A 23,770-nucleotide genomic window follows, 5' to 3' on the forward strand; every position below is an offset into this window, starting at 1 on the left:
TAAGTCTCAAGGGAGTGTTTTAGGTACCAAAACATACCCAACTTGTCCAAAATGTGGTAAGCAGCATCCAGGTGAGTGTCTTTCATGGAAAGAAAGGTGTTTTGTATTTGATCAATCTGGCCATAGGTTGAGGGATTACCCTTCTTCTAAACAGGGACAGGGTGGTAACAATAGTAGGGCTCAGTCTACAGCTCCAACAGCACCAGCAGGTCGCCCAACTCAGCAGGGTGCTTCATTTGGTACATGTATCGGCTAGCGCCAGAACAGGTTCTATGCTCTCTAGGCTCGCTAGGACCAGGAAGATTCTTCTGATGTGGTCACTGGTACATTACGAGTCTTTCACTTAGATATTTATGATTTGTTAGATCCAGGGGACACTATTTCCTTTGTAACTCCATATATAACAGTGAACTTTGGTGTTAGTCCAGAAACACTCTCATAACCCTTCTCAGTCTCTACTCCAGTTGGTGACGCAGTTATAGCTAAACGGGTATACAGAAATTGCCCTGTCTCAGTCTCTCAGAAAGTCACCTCAGCAGATCTTGTAGAGTTAGAAATGATATGCTTTGATGACATTCTAGGTATGGATTGGTTACGTTCATGTTATGCCTTAGTCGACTATAGAACAAGAATCGTTCGTTTCCAGTTTCCAAACGAGCCAATCTTAGAATGGAAGGGTAGTAGCTTTGTGCCTATGGGTCGATTTATCTCTTACCTTAAGGCTAGAAAGATGATTTCTAAAAGGTATATCTATCATCTAGTTTGGGTTAAGGATTCAAGCTCCAAAACCCCAACTCTTGAATCAGTTCTTGTAGTAAATGAGTTCCCAGAAGTGTTTCCAGAAGATCTTCCCAGAGTTCCTCCCGAAAGGAAAATTGACTTCGGAATTGATGTCCTTCCAGATACCCAACGTATTTCTAGTCCACCTTACTGAATGACTCCAGCTAAGATTAATGAATTAAAAGAGCAGTTGAAAGACCTTTACATAAGGGCTTCATCAGATCCAGTATTTCCCCATGGAGTGCACCAGTGTTGTTTGTGAAAAGAAAGATGGTTCTCTCAAGATTGAACAAAGTTACAATTAAGAATAAGTATCCCATCCCTAGGATTGATGACTTGTTCGACCAACTCTAGGGTGCTAGTCATTTTTCAAAATTGACCTCAAATCCAGGTATCATTAGCTTATAGTTAGAGATAGTGACATCCTAAAAACAGCCTTCAGAACTTGGTATGGTCATTATTAAATTTGTAATTTGGACTAACCAATGATCTTGCAACTTTCATGGATTTGATGAACAGGGTATTCAAGCAGTATTTTGACTTCTTCATTATCGTCTTTATTGATAATATCCTCATTTACTCTAGGAATGGGGAAGAACATGTGACTCATTTGAGGGTTGTCCTACAAACTCTCAAAGATCGCCAGTTATTCGCTAAGTTTAGCAAATGTGAGTTTTGGTTACAATCAAGTGCTTTACTTGGGCATATAGTGTCTCGAGAAGGGATCCGAGTGGATACTCAGAAAATAGATGCGGTGAAACAATGGCCCAGACTCACCTCTCCAATAGCTATCAGAAGTTTCTTGGGTATGGCTGGTTATTACAAAACGTTCATGGAAGGATTTTCATCCATACCTTCTCCATTAACTAAGTTGACACAGAAAAAGGTCAAGTTTCAGTGGACATATGAGTGTGAGAAGAGCTTTGCAGAACTGAAAACTATGTTGACTACAGCTCTTTTTTTTTACTATACCAGATAGTTCAGATGGTTAAGTGATCTATTGTGATGCATCCAGAGTCGGGCTCGCCAATCTAATCAGCACGTCTTTGAACCATCCATTTACTCGCCAAGTTAATCTTTTCCATGGGCTGGCCTACTGGAACTTTAGGCGGGCTGAATGTCGACTCATCAAGTGACTTTGGCGTGTACCAGCTTCGCTTTCCTTCAACTTTTTCAGGCTTTGTCGCTCTTTTTTGCCATGTAATACCCTTGCCTTGCGTTTTTGCCTTCATTACTGCAAATTAACATTTTATCATAACTTTAGATCATAAAATAGGCATTGAGGACACTTATCCTTAAATTTTAAGCCCAAAGGAGTTGAAATTCCCGACTCATCAGTCTGTCAATTTAAAATGTTGTTGATTGATGATGGATGTTGTGGCTAGTATCTTATGGTAAAGTTGTTGGCAAAAGCGATTAATCATGGTTGTTTGTGGTAGCAACCTATAATTAGGAGTGGAATGATATTAATACCGAATGACACTGGTGAATGATGATGATGGTTAGCGGTATAAAATATTGACTAATGGTGGTATTTATCAATAGTGATTAGTGGATGTAATAAAGTTGGGTGGTGATGATTCAAATGTGGGCTACTGGTGATGCCGATTGATAGGCTAGAATGACCATAGTATTGATGTCAATGAGCCTTAGCCTAGGTTGGCTAGTGTTTTTCGTAGATGTTGTTCGAATCGTGACAAAACTAGGATAACTCTTGCGGCCAATGGAATATAGAAGATAGAATGTTTTTCGTAGAAATCTTCATACAATGTTAATGCCAATTTAATTTTATAGCAAATAACTTGATCTAGCCAAAATTGTTCTCCGAGTGCTTCTCAAGGCGAGATGATCGCCTCAATGGTCATGTTTTATTTTTCAAATGTTATATATATACACACAAACACACTTTATTGGTCAACTTGGCTGAATTTTGTATTTATTAAAGAGAATTATCAACATGAGAATTTTAATTTAAAAACAGTTAGAACAGTAATTTAGAACATACCAACTGAAAATCCAAACCATTATAAAAACATACTAATCGATCAATCATTTTTTTACTCCAAGCAAATTATAGTTCTAGCCTTCATACCATTCCCTTTTAAGAGGCTTAGAAGTTTTGAAGCTTGTACGTTGGTAAAGGTTATTTTTGGTGCTTGTTGAATTCTTTAAAAAATTAATTGTTAGGACTGTAATCCTACGGTTACTAGGAAGTGATAGAGTGTTGTAGCGTAATCATAAAATAAGTCATATTTTCCTAGAAAAGCTCATCCATGGATCTCATTTCAATACTATTTACTCAATCAATTAACTATACCTCAATTCCATATCAGTGGAGACAATAATATGAATTTTTGTTTTGCTTTAATTTTCCCTCTTTTTTCCAAGTAGGTAGATAGATCTATTGATTTCATCAATATAAAACGAAGGTGAAAATCACTTATTGAAGTATAATTATCAATGTTTCTTGAGCCCTAGTATTTGTGTTCACTGATCCATTTAGACAAGAAAAATCAGATAAGGGAAAAAACACCTTGAGTGACTTCATAGAATTTTCTGATTCTGTTTACTCAGGAATTTGGTTCTCGGAGTTGCTTCTTCATGTTCCAATTTTCCAAACTTGTCAAAAGCTAGTTTAGAAGAGATGTAAAGTTTTCCATGTCATACATCCCCGAAATAATATCAAAACTCGACAATTTTGAAGTCCACATAGATCCAAATTTGGAAAAAAGAAGTAGAAGCATGTAGGAAACTAAAAGATTAGAAGAAAAATCAATACGTAAATCTTGATTTTCCATTAAAAGAAAAATGAGAAGAAAAAACAGTTTGACCATTTAAAGAAGTTTGTGTATCCTTTTGATTTCTATCTTAGCTTACACCCAAAGAGAGGGCTTCTCATATTTATAGGAAATATATGGGGACAGTACTACGTGTTGGAGAATAATGTGATAGAAGCGGCAAAACTAGATTACATTTTCTATATCTCCTCTTTTAGTTGATTCAGAAGAAAATCATTCAAAAGTAAGTCATTTACGTAGAGTAAAAATTGTGTTGTCAAACCATGAGAAAAAGCATGCATAAATGTTCTTTTGATTAATAATTTTTTTTATTCTGAATGATTTTTCATTATAAAGGACTTCTCTTCTGGTTATTTTCCATTGAATCATCCAAAATAGGAGGTTAGAAAATGTGATCTAGATTTGTCACGAAACTTATCTAACCTATATACATCAAAGCTATATAAGAAGCCCTCTCTTTGGGTGTAAGCATAGAAATAAATAAGACAAAGACCTGAACTTCTTTGGAAAGTCTGGTTGTTTTTTCTTCTAATTTTGCTTTTAATGGAAGACCAGTATTTAGGTATTGATTCTTTCCACAATTCTTTTAGTTTCCTTGTTGCTTCACTTTTTTGTTTCCTTGAATTTGGTCTATGTGGGCTTCAAAATTGTCGAGCATTATAATTGTTTTTGGGAGATGCATGATATGGAAAATTTTACTGTTCTTCTAAACTAGCTTTTGCTAAATTTGGAAAATTGAATCATGAAAGAAAACTGTGGGAACAAAATTCCTTAAAAAATTGAAATAGATATTACTACGAAATAAGTCAAGATGTTTTTCAAGTTTTATTGATTTTTAATTTCCTATAAATGGATAAGTCAACAAATATTCCAAGGCTCAAGAAGCTTTAACCATTATACTTAAATAAGTGAAAATGTCACCTTCTTTTTATCTTGATGAATTCAGTTGATATGTCTATCTACTTACTTGTTAAAAAGAATATGAATATCTTTAGCTAGGAAGTATTGGTTTCTTCTTTCTTTTTTTTGTTTAGTTCCTTTTTTTGGTGGAGTATTGTAGATAAAATGTGATTTAAACCTGATGAGATGGTTCAACTGATCCATTTGGCTGGGAACCAAAATTTGAAATTTTAATTTAGTGGTCATTCTAGTCATAGTTTAACCATTGACTTCCATGCCAACACAAGAAAAGATGGATTCAAGATTTAAGATATATGGGTTCAAATTTGAAGGTCATAGCATTGAACCAGTGTATTTCTAAATTTATGAGTCCATACCTATAAATTATTTCATTTTTGAATAGTTTCCCCAGAAATCAAATGCAAACAGTTCTAAATTTTAAGTTCAATTCCTACTTGCGTTTTGTGGGCTATTAACAGCTAAGCTTATCTTGTGTCCTAATACATTAAACTAGTTTCATGCAACATAGCTGAGAGTTTCCATTTTCAAAATTGTTTAATCTTTTAGTTTTATTTATACGGCTCATCTTTACGGCCATGGAGAGGGCTTTGTTATTTAATGAACAAGTGAATATCTAGTTTGATGAGTCATAATCCTCTGATGTAGATTACCATAAAGTAGAAAGCGAGTAGATTCTTCAAACACAACTCAATGTATTTCCATTTAGAAGTTATCTTTTCACATTCAAGGGGTTATATGATAATTCTCAGCTCTGATTGATTTTAGTAGGCATTAGCCTATTACAATGAAAATTTAAACATTTTATATTGATTAAGCTTGGAAATTTTGTAGGTTGAATTTCTTAGTTTTAGGTTAACTATTTATGATTATACCGTCTTCATACCTGCAAATGGATGGAAAACTCTCAACATAGAAACTAGTTAATTTTACTAAGGTCACAAACCACAAGATAGGCTTAGTAAGTCATACAATTTTTTACAACACAAAACATCAATTTTTGATATCCAGTGATTAAGTAGTAGTGGAGTATCATATTCAACAAAGTGTATGAACACCAAAGTTTAATTCATTTTACTCATTAAGGGATAGTGTTCAATTACTTCATCAAAAATACAAGATAAACCAATTAAGAACATTATGTGCAACACAACAATAAATGCACCTCAGTTCCAAAAAAGTTAAAGTCGACTATATGAACTCTCAATGACTATGTTTTTCCATCTAAATTCATTTGAGATAACAGAACTAATATTTTCATCCCCATTTTAGTTTGTCCCAAGAATACACGTATCCGTATGTAAAAACAAATTTTTAATTTCTCTTCTTCGTTTTTATGACAAGGGAAACACGCATCCACTATCCTTTGGGTGTGCATAGGGTAAAACCTCCGCTCATATACAATAGCTCACAAACCACATAGGATAGGTATCCCGCACTAGATAATCCTGGAGTGACGAGTTCGACCCAGAAGGCAAACCCCTTGCCTTCGAACATGAGACCTCAAACATGGAAGTCCCAGCCAAACCACTAGACCACTTTTAACCTTAATGATGTTAATGTTTGTGTAACCGAAGAGTACTATGTAATCCAAGTTTTTTTCTTGCTAATTTCAGTTTTTTTTTAACAATTTGAATGAAATACACATATACTTCTAGCATATGTCAACACAAATTAAGGATGTGCACGCAATATAGGATTAACCCTAATCAATGATAATTCAAAAATGAATTTTATCCTTATTGAAAAATCCCAATTTCACCTAAATATTTCATATATTTTGAGGAATGTTTCATTTTTCTTTTTCAACTAAACTTTTTTTTTGAAGGAAATTGCTCAAACGGGACAACGAATTATCACAAAATTGGAACTTTTTATCATGGGAAGTAAGTGGGGAGGGGAATCCTATATTTCTTTATGCAACTTTAGCAAATACATAGCAGTCATGCATATTGATTTTCAGAATTCATCTAAGAGAGTTTTCATGGTAATTAAAAAGAAAACTTGTGACTCAATTTCACCGGGGAGATGATTGGAAAGGCATTCGCCATAGATAAACCGAAAATGATTTGGCCATAAAGATGATCGAAAAGACCTTAGATATAGATAGATCGGAAAGGAATTCGCCGTATAGATGATCGAAAATAAATTTGCCGGCGGAGGAGATGATTCTACACTTAAAGAAGGAAGGCTCCATGGTCAGAAATTATAAGGGGATTCTATACCCTATTTTGGGTCCATTTTTAACTTATATTTATTTCTTTTGGAAGAAAATAAAATATCATTAAAAGGAAATATTTAGTAATTTTTAATTAAATAAAAAGAAGGCCCTATATTAGTAAGGTTTCATTTGTTTTCATCAAGAAGTTTGAATCGGAACGCACATCATGTTAAATAATCAAGACAGTTTATTTTCTCAACATTTAGATGTATAAAATTTGGCTTTGTTTAATAATAACAAATATAAAAATCAAACAAATTGCTAAATTGATCATATGTTATATCAATAATATATTTTAATTATTTTTATAGTAATTGGTGATGGAGATGACTAACAATGGGAATTGTGTCTGTGATAACGCTCAACTACACTTCATCCGATTCTAAGTGTAGGCGGTCACTAACAAGTATAAACCCAACTAAGAGTTGGGGTCGATCCCACAGGGAGTGATACCCTAAAGAATTCTATTACGAAGTAAAATGGTGGTTTAATCATTAGTAGATGTAGACTTTTTTGCGAAGAATAAAGTACATGACAAGGGTTTGATAATTAATGTCAAATGGGGGGATTACTGTGAACAATAAACAACTACAAATAACCGGAAGTAAACAAGTAGAGAGAGGGTTTCTTGGTAGTGTAATAAATTGAATGTTAATTTCGTTGTATGGGTGAGTATTATTTACTAAAATTCATTGAACTTCAGTGGGTAGGCTAGGACTTAGGTGCAATAGTTATTTCTCAATCAACTATCAAGAATCGAGCGAGTTCTTTCGAACCTCGACAAGCACAACACAGTCACAACAATCATCGATTAGAAGTTTTAACTCTATAACTTCTTTCTCAACCAAGATTAGAATGCTAAACTATAATTGCATATGCAACTACAATTCATCATTTAAAATTCAATTATTTATTGAACCCACTTCAAATCAACTATAAAATCAGTAAATACTAACACCCATAAGCTAATTAAAACATTCAACTACATAATCATACCACTAAGAATGGGGGTTTTAGCCAAACGTAATAAAGAACAAAAAATCGTTACCAACAATGTTTTTCATCAGATTGGGAAACAATCCACAAGTCTCCAAATGCTAAAATTGAAGCTAAAAATCAAACAAACCCTAAATCTCTACTCAAAAGGTGTAAATACAATTTTTAGAATTTTTATGATGAAAAAACCCAGAACTGGATAATGTGGGAACTGCTTTTCTTCTTATCAAAACTGCATTTATACGATCCCAAAATTTTAGATTTATAGTCACTCGGCAAAGTAAGTCAGGCTTCGCCGACCTGATCGGTGATACGCAGAATGCCCCTTCCATTGCCTTCTTGGCTTGGCTTTTTACCCTTTCTTTGTTATAACTTTAGGCGATCAAGGTCGGGTTCGCCGACATAACCTGCCCGTCGCCAAACCATCCATTTGCTCGCCAAGTTGGTCTTTTCCATAGGTTGACCTGCTGGAACTTTAGGTGGGCTGAAGGTTGACTCGCCGAGTGGCTTTGGCGACTACCAACTTTGCTTTCCTTCAACTTTTCCAGCCTTTTTGCCCTTTTTTGCCTCGTAATGCCCTTGCCTTGCTCTTTTTCCTTCATTGCATCAAATTAACAATTTATCATTACTTTAGAGCATAAAATAGAAATTGAGGACACTAATTTCTTAAATATTAAGCCCTAAATTAGTCAAAATCCCCGACTCATCTGTCTATTGATTTGAAATGATGTTGACTAATGATGGATGTTGTGGCTAGTATCTTATGGTAATGGTTTTGGCAATAGTGATTAATCATGGTTGTTTGTGGTAGCAATTTATAATTAGCAGTGGAATGATATTGATAGCGAATAACACTGGTGAATGATGATTATGGTTAGCGGTATAAAATATTGACTAATGGTGGTAATTATCAATAGTGATTAGTGAATGTAATAATGGTGGGTGGTGATGATGCAAATGAGGGCTACTGGTGATGCCGATTGAACTAGAATGACCTTAGTATTAATGTCAATGAGCCTTAGCCTAGGTTGGCTAGTGTTTGCCTTAGATGTTGTTCGAGTCGTGACAGCACTAGGACAACTCTTGTAACCTATGGATCATAGAAGACAGAATGTTTTCGTAGAAAGCTTCCTACAATGTTAAAGCCAATTTAATTTTCGAGCAAATAACTTGATCTAGCGAAAATTGTTCTCTGAGTGGTTCTCAATGGGAGATGATTGCCTCAATAGTCATGTTTTATTTTTCAAATATTATATATCACCTTATTGGTCAACTTGCCTGAATTTTGTATTTTTTAAAGAAAATTATCATCATGACAAGTTTAATTCAAAAAACAGTTAGAACACTAATTTAGAACATACAAAATTAAAATACAAACCATTCTAAAAACATACTAATCGATCAATTCTTTTTTTTACTCCAACCAAATAAAAGTTCTAGCATTCATACCATTCCCTTTTAAGAGTATTAGAATATTTGAAGTTTGTAGGTTGGTAAAAGTTATTTTTGGTGCTTGTTGAATTCTTTAAACAATTGATTTTAAGGAGTGCAATCTTATGGTTACTAGGAAGTGACATATATTGTTGTAGAATAATCATAAATGAAGTTGGATGTTCCTATAAAAGCTGATCCATTGATCTCTTTTCAATTAGCTATACCTCAATTTCATATCAGTAGAGTCAGTAATATGAATTTTTGTTTTGCTCTAATTTTCCTTCTTTTTCCACGTAGATAGATAGATCTACTGATTTCATCAATATAAAACAAACGTGACAATCACTTATTTAAGTATAATTATCAAAGTTTCTTGAGCCCTAGTATTTGTGTTCACTGATCCATTTAGAAAAGAAAAATCAGAAAAGGGGAAAAATACCATGAGTGACTTTATACAATTTCTGATTCCGTTTACTAAGGAATTTAGTTCTCAGAGTTTCTTTTTCATATTCCAATTTTCCAAACTTGTCAAAAGCTAGTTTAGAAGAGATGTAAAGTTTTCCATTTCATGCATCCCTGAAATAATGTTAATACTCTATAATTTTGAAGTCCACATAGATCGAAAAGAATAGTAGAAAAAATCAATACCTAAATCTTGATTTTCCATTAAAAGAAAAATGAGAAGAAAAAACAGTTGGACCATTTGAATAAGTTTATGTCTCCTTTTGATTTATATCTTTGGTTACATCCGAAGAGAGGGCTTCTCATATTTATAGGAGATCTATAGGGGACAGTACTACGTGGTGTAGAAAAATGTGAAAGAAGCGACAAAACTAGATTACATTTTCAAGATCTCCTCTTTTGGATGATTTAGTGGAAAATAATTTAAAAGTAAGTCATTTACGTTGAGAAAAAATTGCATTGTCAAACCACAAGAAAATGCATGCATAAATGTTCTTTTTATTTGGAAAAGGTTTTTTTATTCTGAATGATTTTTCACTATAAAGGACTTCCCTTCTGAATATTTTCCACTGAATCATCCAAAATACGAGTTTAGAAAATGTGATGTAGATTTGTCACTTCTGTCACATTTTCTCTGCCACCTGACTTATCTAACCTGTATACATCAAAGCTATATAAGAAGTGCTCTCTTTGGGTGTAAGCATAGAAAGAAATAAGACGAAAACCTAAACTTCTTTGAAAATTCTGGTTGTTTTCTCTTCTCATTTTGCTTTTATTGGCAGATCAGGATTTAGGTATTGACTCTTTCTACAATTCTTTTAGTTTCCTTCGTGCTTCACTTTTTTGTTTCCTTGAATTGGGTCTATGTAGGCTTTAAAATTGTCGAGCATTATCATTATTTTTGGGGGATGCATGCTATGGAAAACTTTACTGTTCTTCTAAACTAGCCTTTGGTAAATTAGGAAAATTGAATCATGAATAAAAAACTGTGGGAACAAATTCCTTAAAAAATAGAAATAGAAATTACTACGAAATAAGTCAAGATGTTTTTCATGTATTATTGATTTTTTTGTTCCAAAAAATGGATAAGTCAACAAATATGCCAAGGCTCAAGAAGCTTTAACAATTATACTTAAATAAGTGAAAATGTCATCTTCTTTTTATCTTGATGAATTAAGTGGATATGTCTATCCACTTGTTAAAAAAAGATATGAATATCTTTAGCAAGGGAATATTTGTTTCTTCCATTTTTTTCCTTCAGTTCTTTGTTTTGGTGGAATATTGTGGATAAAATGTGATTTACACCTGATGAGAAGCTTCAACTTATCCATTTGGCTGGGAACCGAAATTTGAAATTTCAATCAAGTGGTTGTTCTAGTCGTACCTTATCAATTGACTTACATGCCAACACGAGAAAAGACGGATTCAAGATTTAAGATCTATGGATTCAAATCGGAAGCTCTTAGCATTGAACTAGTGTATTTCTAAAGTTTTGGGTCCACACCTATTATTTATTGCATTTTTAATAGTTTCCCGAGTAATTAAGTGCAAACAGTTCTGAATTTTTAGTTCGAGCCCCACTTGCGTTTGTGGGCTATTTACAACTAAGCTTATCTTGTGTCCTAGTACTTTAAACTAGTTTCATGCAACATATCTGAGAGTTTTCATTTTCAAAATTGTTAAATGTTTTAGTTTTCTCTATACGTCTCCTCTTTATGCCCATGAAGAGGGCTCTGTCATTTAATGAACAAGTGAATGTCTAGTTTGATGAGTCTTATTCCTCTAATGCAGATTACCATAAAGCAGAAAGTGAGTAGATTCTTCAGACACAACTCAGTGTACTTCCATTTAGAAATTATCTGTTCATATTCAAGGAAATATATGATGTTTCTCAGCAATGATTGATTTTAGTAGCTATTAGCCTATTACACTGAAAAATTAACCATTTTATATTGATTAAGCTTGGAAATTTTGTAGGTTGAATTTTTTCAGTTTTAGGTTAACAACTTATGATTATGTCCTCTTTATGTCTGCAAATGTGCATACATATAGAGAAAACAAAAACATATATCAGTGCTAAGGATGGAAAACTCTCAAATTGGAAACTAGTTAATTTTACTAAGGTCACAAATCAAAAGATAAGCTTAGTAAGTCATACACTTTTTTACAAAACAAAACATAAATTTTCAATAGCCAGTGATTAAGTAGTTGTGGAATATCATATTCAACCAAGTGCATGAACGCCAAGGTTTAATCCATTTCACTCATTAAGGGGGAGTGTTCAATTACTTCATCGAAAATACAAGATAAGCCAATTAAGAACATTATGTGCAACACAACAATACATAGACCTTAGTTCCAAAAAAGTTAAAGTCGACTATATGAAATCTCATTGCCTATGTTTTTCCTTATAAATTCATTTGAGATAAGAGAACTAACATTTTCATACCTTTTTTAGTTTGTCCTAAGAATACACGTATCTGTATTTAAAATCAATTTTAATTTTATTTCTTTTTTTATGACAAGGGTAACCCGTAGCCGCTACCAGACACATAGAATAAAACCTCCGCTCCTATGCAATAGCTTGAAAACCACATAGGATAGGTATCCCGCACTAGGTAAGCACGGTGCCAGGAGCTCGACCAATAAGGCAAAGCCCTAGCCTTCCAACATGAGACCTCCAATATGAAAGTCCTAACCCAAACCACTAGACCACACCTTTACCCTTAATGATGCAAATGTTTGTGTAACTGAAGAGTACAATGTAATCCAACTTTTTTTGCTGCTAATTTCAGTGTGTTTTGAACAATTTAAATGAAATACACACATACTTCAAGAATATGTCAAGAAAAATTAAGGATCTACAGGCAATATAGGATTAACCATAATCAACGATAATTCAAAAATTAATTTCATCCTTATTGAAAAATCCCAATTTCACGTAAATATTACATCTATTTTGAGGAATGTAATATTTTTCTTTGTCAACAAAACTTTTTATTTGTAGGAAATTGCTCAAAGGGGACAATGAATTATAACAAAATTGGAACTTTTTATCATGGGAAGTAAGTGGGGAGGGGAATCCTTTATTTATTTCTGCAACCTTAGCAGATACATAGCAGTCATGCATACTAATTTTCAGAATTCATCTAAGAGGTTTTTCATGATGATTAAAAAGAGAACCTGTGACTCTATTTCGCCGGGGAGATAATCGGAAAGGCATTCACCATAGATAGAGCGGAAATGAATTCACAATAGAGATGATCGGAAAGACATTCACCATAAACAGATCGGAAAGGAATTCACCATAGAGATGATCAAAGAGGAATTTGCCGACAGAGCAGATGATTTTACACTTTAAGAAAGAAGGCTCCATGGTCAGAAATTATAAGGGGGTTCAATAGCCTATTTTGGGTCCATTTTTAGGTTATATTTATTTCTTTTGGAAATAAATAAAATAGTATTAAAAGTAAATATTTAGTATTTTTTTAATCAACTTAAAAAAGGTCATCTATCAGTAAGTTCTCACTTGTTTTCATTAAGACGTCGCCATAGATAGAGCGGAAAGGAATTCGCCGTAGAGATGATTGAAAAAGAATTCACCGGCAGAGGAGATTATTCTACACTTTAAGAAGGAAGGCTCCATGGTCAGAAATTATAAGGGGATTCTATACCCTTTTTTGGGTCCATTTTTAGCTTATATTTATTTCTTTTGGAAAAACATTAAAATATCATTAAAAAGTAATATTTAGTAATTTTTAATTAACTAAAAAGAAGACCCTATATTAGTAAGGTCTCATTTGTTTTCATTAAGACGTTTGAATCTGAACGCACATCATGTTAAATAATCAAGACAGTTTGTTTTCTCAACATTTGGATGTATAAAATTTGTCTTTGTTTAAAAATAACAAATATAAAAATCAAACTAATTGCTAAATTGATCATATGTTATATCAATAATATATTTTAATTATTTTTATGGCAATTGGTGATGGTGATGACTAACAATGGAAATTATGTTTGTGATAACGCTCAACTACACTTCATCCAATTCTAAGTGTAGGCGGTCGCTAACAAGTATATACCCAACTAAGAGTTAGGGTCGATCCCACAGGGAATGATACCATAAAGAATTTGATTACGAAGTAAAATGGTGTTCTAATCATTTGTAGACATAAACTTTTTCGCGACGAATAAAGTAAATGACAAGGGTTTGACAATCAATGTCAAATGGAAGGATTTAGGTGAACAATTAACAACTACAAATAACTGGAAGTAAAAAAGTAGAGAGGGTTTCTTGGGAGTGTAATAAATTGAATGTTAATTTCGCTGAATGGGTGATTATTATTTATTAAAAGTCATTGAACTTCAGTGGGTAGCCGAGGCCTTAGGTGCAATAGTTATTTCTCAATAACCTATAACGAATCAAGTGAGTTCTTTCGAACCTCGACAAGCACAACACATAAAAACATCCCAATACCTTAATCAATCTAATTTTTCAAGCTAGATTAGTAGGATTGCATTCAGACCTACTTTCTCAGGCTATATCCGCAACAACACAATCACTACAATCACCGATTAAAAGTTTTAACTCTAAAACTTCTTTCTCAACCAAATCTAGAATGCTAAACTACAATTGCATATGAAACTACCATTTATCATTTAAAACTAAAATTATAAATTGAATCCACTTCAAATCAACTATAAAATCAGTAAATACTAACACCCATAAGCTAATTTAAACATTAGACTACATAATCACACTCCTAAGAACGGGGGTTTTAGCCAAACATAATAAAAAACAATAAATTGTTACCAACAATGTTTTCCGTGATATTGGGAAACAATCCACAGGTCTCCAAATGCTCAAATAGAAGCTAAAAATCAAACAAACGCTAAATCTCTACTCAAAAAGTGCACAAATTATTTTTAGAATGTTTAGGATGAAAAACCCATAACTGGAAAATGTGGGAACTGCTTTTCTTCTCTTTAAAATTGCATTTATACATTTCCAGAATTTCAGATTCGGAGTCACTCAGCGAAGTAGGTCGGGATTCGCCGACCTGATCAGTGACGCGCAGAGGGCCCCTTCCATCGCCTTCTTAGCCTGGCTTGGTTTTTTGCCCTTTCTTTGAGGTAACTTTAGGTGATCAAGGTCGGGCTCGTCAACCTAATCGGCGCCTCGCCAAACCATCTATTTGCTCGCCAAGTTGATCTTTTCCATGGGCTGGCCTGCTGGAACTTTGGCGTGTACCAGCTTCACTTTCCTTCAACTTTTTCAGCCTTTGTCGCTCTATTTTGCCACGTAAAACCCTTGCCTTGCGCTTTTGCCTTCATTGCTGCAAATTAACATTTTATCATAACTTTAGATCATAAAATAGAAATTAAGGAGACTAATTTCTTAAATATGATGCCCTAAATGAGTCAAAATTCCCGACTCATCAATCTATTAATTTGAAATGATGTTGACTGATGATGGATGTTGTGGCTAGTATCTTATGGTAAAGGCTTGGGAATAGTGATTAATCATGGTTGTTGGTGGTAGCAACTTATAATTAGCAGTGGAATGATATTGATAGTGAATGACACTGGTGAATGATGATGATGGTTAGCAGTATAAAATATTGACTAATGATGGTAATTATCAATAGTGATTAGTGGATGTAATAATGGTGGGTGGTGATGGTGCAAATGAGGGCTACTGGTGATGCCGATTGATAGGCTAGAATGACCTTAGTAATGATGTCCATGAGCCTTCACTTAGGTTGGCTAGTATTTTGCTTAGATGTTGTTCGAGTCGTGACAGCACTAGGACAGCTCTGGCGACCAATGGATTATAGAAAATAGAATGTTTTCGTAGAAAGCTTCCCACAATGTTAATGCCAATTTAATTTTATAGCAAATAACTTGATCTAGCCAATATTGTTCCCCAAGTGCTTCTCAAGGCGAGATGATTGTCTCAATGGTCAAGTTTTTATTTTCAAATGTTATATATATATATATATACCTAACTGGTCAACTTGGTTGAATTTAGTATTTTTTAAAGAGAATTGTCAACATGAAAATTTTAATTTACAAAACAGTTAGAACACTAATTTAGAACGTACCAAATTAAAATCCAAGCCATTATAAAAGCATACTAATCGATCAATCCTTTTTTTTACTCCAAGAAAATAAAAGTTATTGCCTTTATACCATTCCCTTTTAAGAGCATTATAATATTTGAAGCTTGAAGGTTGGTAAAAGTTATTTTTGGTGCTTGTTGAATTCTTTAAACAATAGATTGTTAGGACTGCATTTCTTTAGTTACTTGGAAGTGACAAAGAATGTTGTAGCATAATCATAAAAGAAGTCAATGTTCCTAGAAAACCTTATCCATTGATCTCATGTCAATACTATTTATTCAATCAATTAACAATACGTCAATTCCATTTCAGTGGAGTCACTAATATGAATTTTTGTTTTGCTCCAATTTTCCCTCTTTTTCCAAGTAGATAGATAGTTCTATTGATTTCATCAATATAAAACGAAGGTGACAATCACTTATTTAAGTATAATTATCAAATTTTCTTGAGCCCAAGTATTTTTGTTCACTGATCCATTTAGGAAAGAAAAATCAGAAAATGGGAAAAACACCTTGAGTGACTTCATAGAATGTTCTGATTCCGTTTACTATGGAATTTGGTTCTCGGAGTTTCTTTTTCATGTTCCAATATTCCAAACTTGTCAAAATCTTGTTTAGAAGAGATGTAAAGTTTTCTATATCATGCACCCCCGAAATAATGTTAATACTCTACAATTTTGAAGTCCACAAAGATCCAAATTAGGAAAAAAGAAGTGGAAGCAAGTAGGAAACTAAAAGAATAATAGAAAAAATCAATACCTACATCTTGATTTTCCATTTAAAGCAAAATGAGAAGAAAAAACAGTTGGACTATTTAATTATGTCTCCTTTTGATTTCTATCTTTGCTTACATCCGAAGAGACGGCTTCTCGTATTTATAGGCGATATATAGGGACAGTACTACGTGGTGGAGAATAATGTGACAAAAGCAACAAAACTAGATTACATTTTCTAGATCTCGTCTTTTAGATGATTCAGTGGAAAATAATCGAAAAGTAATTCATTTACGTAGAGTAAAAATTGCATGGTCAAACCACAAGAGAAAGCATCCATAAATGTTCTTTTTATTTAGAAAAGTTTTTTTTTATATTGAATGCTTTTTCATTATAAAGGACTTCCCTTCTGTTTATTTTCCATTGAATCATCCAAAATAAGAGGTTAGAAAATGTGATCTAGATTTGTCGTTTCTGTCACATTTTCTCCGCCACCTGACTTATCTAACCTATATAAATCAAAGCTATATAAGAAGCCCTCTCTTTGGGTGCAAGCATAGAATGAAATAAGTCGAAGATCTAAACTTCTTTGAAAAGTCTGGTTGTTTTTCTTCACATTTTTCTTTGAATGGAAGATCAAGATTTAGGTATTGATTCTTTCTACAATTCTTTTAGTTTACTTCTTGCTCCACTTTTCTATTTCCTTGAATTGGGTCTATGTGGGCTTTAAAATTGTCGAGCATTAACATTGTTTTTGGGGAATGCATGATATGGAAAACTTTACTGCTCTTCTAAACTAGCTTTTGATAAATTTGGAAAATTGAATCATGAATAAAAAACTGTGGGAACAAAATTCCTTTAAAAATAGAAATAGAAATAGAAATTACTATGAAATAAGTCAAGATGTTTTTCATGGTTTATTGATTTTTCTGTTCCAATAAATGGATAAGTCAACAAATATGCTAAGGCTAAAGAAGCTTTAACAATTATAATTAAATATTTGAAAATGTCACCTTCTTTTTATCTTGATGACTTCAGTCGATACGTATATCTACTTATTTGTTAAAAAAAATATGAATATCTTTAGCTAGGGAGTATTGGTTTCTTCCTTTTTTCCCTTCAGTTTCTTGTTTTGGTGGAGTATTGTGGATAAAATGTGATTTAGACCTGATGAGATGCTTCAACTAGTCCATTTGGCCGGGAACTGAAATTTAAAATTTCAATCTAGTGGTCGTTCTAGTCATAGTTTATCAATTGACTTACATGCAAACACAGGAAAAGATGGATTCAATACTTAAGATCTATGGGTTCAAGTCTGAAGCTCTTAACATTGAAAGAGTGTATTTCTAAAGTTATGGGTTCATACCTATTATTTATTGCATTTTTCAATAGTTTCCCCTGAAATCAAATGCAAACAGTTCTGAATTTTTAGTTCAATTCCCACTTGCGTTTGGTAGGCAATTCACATATAAGCTTATCTTGTGTCCTAGTACATTAAACTAGTTTCATGCAACATAGCTGAGAGTTTCCATTTTCAAAATTTATAAATGTTTTAGTTTTCTTGATACGTCTCCTCTTTACGGCCATGATGAGGGTTCTGTCATTTAATGAACAAGTGAATGTCTAGTTTGATGAGTCATGCATATTCCTCTAATGCAGATTACCATAAAGAAGAAAATGAGTAGATTCTTCAGACACAACTCAGTGTACTTCCATTTAGAAGTTATCTTTTCATATTCAAGGAGTTATATGATATTTCTTAGAAATGATTGATTTTAATAGTTATTTGCCTATTACACTGAAAATTTAACCATATTTTTATTGATTAAGCTTGGAAATTTTGTAGGTTGAATTTTTCAGTTTTATGTTAACTATTTATGATTATGCCCACTTCATGCCTGCAAATATGCATACATACCGAGAAAACAAAAACATATATCAATCCTATGGATATAGAACTCTTAACTTAGAAACTAGTCAATTTTACTAAGGTCACAAATCACAAGATAAGCTTAGTAAGTCATACAATTTTTTATAACACAAAACATCAATTTTCAATAGTCAGTGATTAAGTAGTTGTGGAATATAAGATTCAAAAAATTGAATGAACACCATGGTTTAATCAATTTTACTCATTAAGGGGGAGTATTCAATTACTTTATCGAAAATACAAGATAAACCAATTAAGAACATTATGTGCAACACAACAATAAATACACCTCAGTTCCAAAAAAAGTTAAAGTTGACTAAATGAATTGTCCTTGATTATGTTGTTTAATCTAAATTCATTTGAGATAAGAGAACTAATATTTTCATCCCTTTTTTAGTTTATCCCAAGAATACACATATCCATATTTTAAAACAATTTTAATTTCTCTTCTTTTTTTTGATGACAAAGAAAACCCGCAACCGCTACTCTTTGAGTTCGCATAGGGTAAAACCTCCGCTCATATGCAATAGCTCGCAAACCACACCGGAGAGGTATCCCAAACTAGGTAAGCCCAGTGCGACTAGCTCGACCCAGAAGGCAAACCCTTTGTCTTCGAAGATGAGACCTCAAACATGGAAGTCCCAGCCCAAACCACTAGACCACCTTTACCTTTAATGATGCAAAAGTTTGTGTAACTGAAGAGTAATATGTAATCCAAGTTTATTTTCTGCTAAGTTCAGGGTGTTTTGAACAATTTGAATGAAATACACACATACTTCTAGCATATGTCAAGACAAATTAAGGATCTATAGGCAATATAGGATTAACCCTAATCAATGATAATTCAAAAATGAATTTCATCCTTATTGAAAAATCCCAATTTCACGTAAATATTTCATATGTTTTGGGGAATTTTTCATTTTAATTTGTCAATTAAACTTTTTATTTTGAAGGAAATTGCTAAAAGAGGACAACGAATTATCAGAAAATTGGAACATTTTATCATGGGAAGTAAGTGGGAGGGGAATCATGTATTCTTTAAGTGAAAATGTCACCTTCTTTTTATCTTGATGAATTCAGTCGATGTGTATATATATCTACTTACTTTTTAAAAAATGATATGAAAATATTTAGCTAGGGAGTATTGGTTTTTTTCCTTCAGTTCCTTGTTTTGGTGGAGTATTGTAGATAAAATGTGATTTAGACTTGATGACATGCTTCAACTGATCCATTTGGCTGGGAACCGAAATTTGAAATTTCAATCTAGTGGTTGTTCTAGTCATAGTTAATCAGTTGACTTCCATGCCAACACGAGAAAAGATGGATTCATGATTTAATATCTATGGTGTAACACCCCGACTTTTCAAAATGTCTAAATTATCTTGTATCTTCGTGAAAAGACAAGGAGGGTGAGTAATTAATTAAAAATGATGTGTTATGTGATATTTTAAGCGTTCAAGTGTTGTGTCTCAAGTTTTGAAGTTAGGTAAGTGGCAATATAAAAGTTGGCGAAAGTTACCGTAAATTCCTTTTTAAAGATTTGTCTGAAATTTGATTCAAATGTCTTCCCAATCTATTAAGAGTTGTGGTCCCCGCAAGCTATGAAATCGAAGGTCTACGAGTCTAGTTTCCAATGCATCAAACCGTTCATTCATACGACTTCAGAATAGAGAGATATTCGCATTTTCGTGGGACTGTGCAAGCAGGCACGTGAGGTGGGGCCCTAAGTCGGTGGAATGTTACATATATCTTCTCCTTCGACATTTTTCTTCATTTTTAAGCTAAAAACAAGAGAAATTAGGGAAACCCATTTCTAGGATCAAGTGAAGTATAGATTTTCTCAACTTAAGTCCTTGACGAAAGTTGTTCTACGCGTTGGGCTCATCATCGTGGTATAATTTGTTTTATCTATTGCATAGCATATCACACTTTAGTGTTGGGACAGCAGGGGTTTTAATATATTTGAAGGTTTTGAGGTGAATTACGAACCTAAGATCGAGGTAAAACCCTTCTTTCATCTACTTTAGTTTTTATAAGCAGCAAACATCAATTTGCAATGGTAATACATACCTTTTATCATATTCTCATGGTATCTTTTATTTTTGTGTTTTCATTATGGTCCTACCTTGTTGTAGTATCGAGGGAATTATTAGTTAAAGTTGTTAGGCCACGTGAATTTAGCAAAAAAGGTATGTTAAGGCTATTCTCCTCCTATGGCATGTTTCCTTAAAGCTTAGGAGAAATGTAATTGAGTTGTTATCGTTGTTATACTTGTAGCCATTATTGTTGATTATTGGCTGCTCGAGTGCGTATAATCCTCTCTTATCGGGATTCTTATTCAGTAGTAGCATTCGTATGTTCGACACGACTTAGAGGCTATTTGTATAGCTTGCCTATAACTAAATTGCTCATATTTAGTTTTTGGATTGTTATTGTTGCCTTTGCGCTATTGTGGTTAGTTGAGGTAATGTGATCTATCCCTAGTAGGGTTATGTTCTGCATACAGGGAAATATGGATGCCTAAAAGGGCTATGAGTTGCCTACAGGGCTATATTGATGCCTAGAATGGCTATGAGTTGCCTACAGGGATATATATTGACGCCTAAGAAGGTTATGTGCTTCCTACAGGGCCATGTTGTTGCCTAAGAGGGATATGAGTTGTCTATAAGCTATGTTGATGCCTAAAAGGGCTATGTGACTGCCTGCGGGGCTAGGGGACTACCGACAGGGGTATACAGGCTGATTGGCACCTTTCGGGCTTATGGGGGCCTGAGTAGGTGGTCTTGTGTGCTGTTTGTACCTGCCAAGCTTATGGGGGCTTGGTTAGGTTGTTGTTTTATTATTTTTGATAAATTTAGATTTAGAAGCAGGTCAGTACAGTTATTTTATCCTTAATTTATTTATCAGATTATTCAAGTATATCAGGATACCTCATCATAGTCTATTGCATTTCATACTCTGTACATTATTTTTTACTGATGCCCCAATGTCATGGGGGCGCTGCATTCATGCATGCAGGTCTTGACAGACGACCGAGTAGACCTCTTTATCAACAGGATTGACTTTTATCCGATTAGTCAGCCCCTTTCGTCCGGAGCTGCCAGAGTTGGGAGGTTTGTTACATTTTGTTGTATATATTCTCATGGGTAGGCTGGGGCCTTGTCCCACTAATCTTTACTACTCTTAGAGGCTTGTAGACTAGTCTTTGGGTTTTATAGCTACGTTACGGCCATGTTGGCCTATGATGTTGGTTTGCTGAAGCTTGTGAGGTGTTTGATGTATTGTACTAATATTTACCTGCTTTTAGTTTTGGTGTAGATATCATAGTGGCCTCGAAGGCCTAATCAGGACTTCTGTGCTAGTTGGCTATTTATTTATATGATTTCCTGGGAGTAGTTGTTTCCTTTATAGATCAGTTGACAGGGGCCTTGCCGGCCGAGGGCTTATTTTTAAGCCAAGATATACTTATTTGTTTTCTTGACTGTTTGTGGCTGTCATGCGCTACTAGCAAATGGTTCAGCAGGATCAGCTCGAGCCTGATTTCTGGCATTAGGAGCCAGTTTTGCCCTGAATCTGGGGCGTGACAAACTTGGTATCAGAGCAACGTCGTATCCTAGGGAGTCTGCAAGCCATGTCTAGTAGAGTCTTGTTTATAAATGTGTTGTGCACCACATTCGATAAGCAAGAAGCTACCGGGCTTGTTAGAATTACTATCCTTTTTTTGCTCACCTCGTGCTATAGAGCGGTGTCTTAAGGGTTGAGGTTTCCGGCTTATAATTGATACTTTTATGCAAATACAGATGACTGACACTAGACAGACCACAACTATCCAGAGGCTAGATACAACGGCAAACGAGGGTACCGGCAGTGTAGCACAGGTGGAGGTAGCCCATTGTGAGACCCAGGGGGAGACATCTTCTTAGCCCCCTATAGCTTCTCCACAGCTCCAGGAGCCTTCGAGGGCTACAAGACTTCCGGACCCACCAGCAGTACCACCTCTAGTTCCTCCTATTCCATCTGATCAGGATTTCAAGAGTGCAGTATATATGTTAGCACAGTTAGTAGCTGCACAATGCCAACCAGTTGCGCTAGATAATGCCGGACCTTCTGAAGGGCCCGGAAGTTCTAGAGTTCGTGAATTTCTTGCTTTGAATCCTCCACAGTTTACAGGGGCAGATCGCAAAGAAGACCCTCAGCACTTTGTTGATCATCTTCATAGGATCTTCAGAGTCATGCATGCCTCAACGACTGAGTCAGTTGAGTTAGCACCATTGCGATTGCATGATGTTGTAGTATTGTGGTATGAAAGGTGGGAGAGATCTAAGGAAAAAGATACATCTCTACCCACTTGGGATAGCTTTACAGAAGCTTTCATAGATCACTATTTGCCTCGAGAGATTAGGGATGGCCGGGTGGATCAGTTTCTGAACCTCTGACAGGGTGGCATGAGAGTCCGAGAGTACGGGTTGAGATTTGATTCATTGGCTGGATATGCACCACCATTTGTTGATACAATACATGACAGGGTGCATAGATTTGTGGGAGGGCTTGACTCAGACTATATCGAGGCTTATTCTACCGCTGCGCTAAATGATAACATGGATATCTCACGGATTCAGGCCTTCGCACAGGGTATAGAGGATCGCCGACATCTACAGTATACGAGTGAGAGGGTCTCGAGAGAGACAGAAGAGGGCTAGGCCCGCTGGTTTGCAGGGAGATTTTCAGGGTGGTCCCAGACCCTAGTATTTTATTAGGCCACCTAGACCTCCACCATAACAGTTCCAGGGTAGTAAATTTGATCTTCAGGAACAGTCAGGCTCAGGTTAAGGTTCACGAGCATCAGGCTTGCAGGAGCGGAGAGGTGGAGGACAGGCTAGGACATCCCCGCCGCGTTGCATTACTTACGGTAGGATGCATTTCGGGAGGTGTAGACAGGGTTCCACAAGTTGTTATTCTTGTGGACATGAGGGACATATATGGAGAAACTGCCCTACCATAGGTCAGGGTGGTACAGGTCAGTCGACCAGGTCAGGAGTAGGTTCCTCCTTATCAGCACAGTCTACAGGGCATGGACCCCATATTTCAGCACGTAGGGGTAGAGGTGGAGGCAGAGAGGGAGCATCTAGTTCTGGTAGTGGACAGAACTGTACATATTCATTAACCGGCCGACAAGACTCAGAGTCATCACCAGATGTTGTGACACGTACATTGATTGTTTGCTCCCATTGTGTTTATGCTTTGATAGATCCTGGATCTACTTTGTCTTATGTTACTCCATTTATTGCGGGGAGGTTATGTGTAGTAGCAAAGTCATTAGATCGACCCTTTATTGTATCTACACCAGTTGGTGAGTCTACTATTGCCAGGAGAGTCTATCGAGGTTGCACGGTA

The 23,770-nt window shown here is 34.8% G+C and overlaps 1 protein-coding gene across 1 annotated transcript in view; it reads left to right on the forward strand.

The window, feature by feature from the left end:
- The window catches only part of LOC125865145 (probable protein phosphatase 2C 10), an 878,192-nt gene that overhangs the window by 555,092 nt on the left and 299,330 nt on the right, over positions 1 to 23,770 (forward strand). The gene's annotated exons all lie outside the window — the stretch shown is intronic.

This window comes from Solanum stenotomum, chromosome 5 (genome assembly GCF_019186545.1).
Source record: "Solanum stenotomum isolate F172 chromosome 5, ASM1918654v1, whole genome shotgun sequence".
Taxonomy (NCBI): domain Eukaryota; kingdom Viridiplantae; phylum Streptophyta; class Magnoliopsida; order Solanales; family Solanaceae; genus Solanum; species Solanum stenotomum.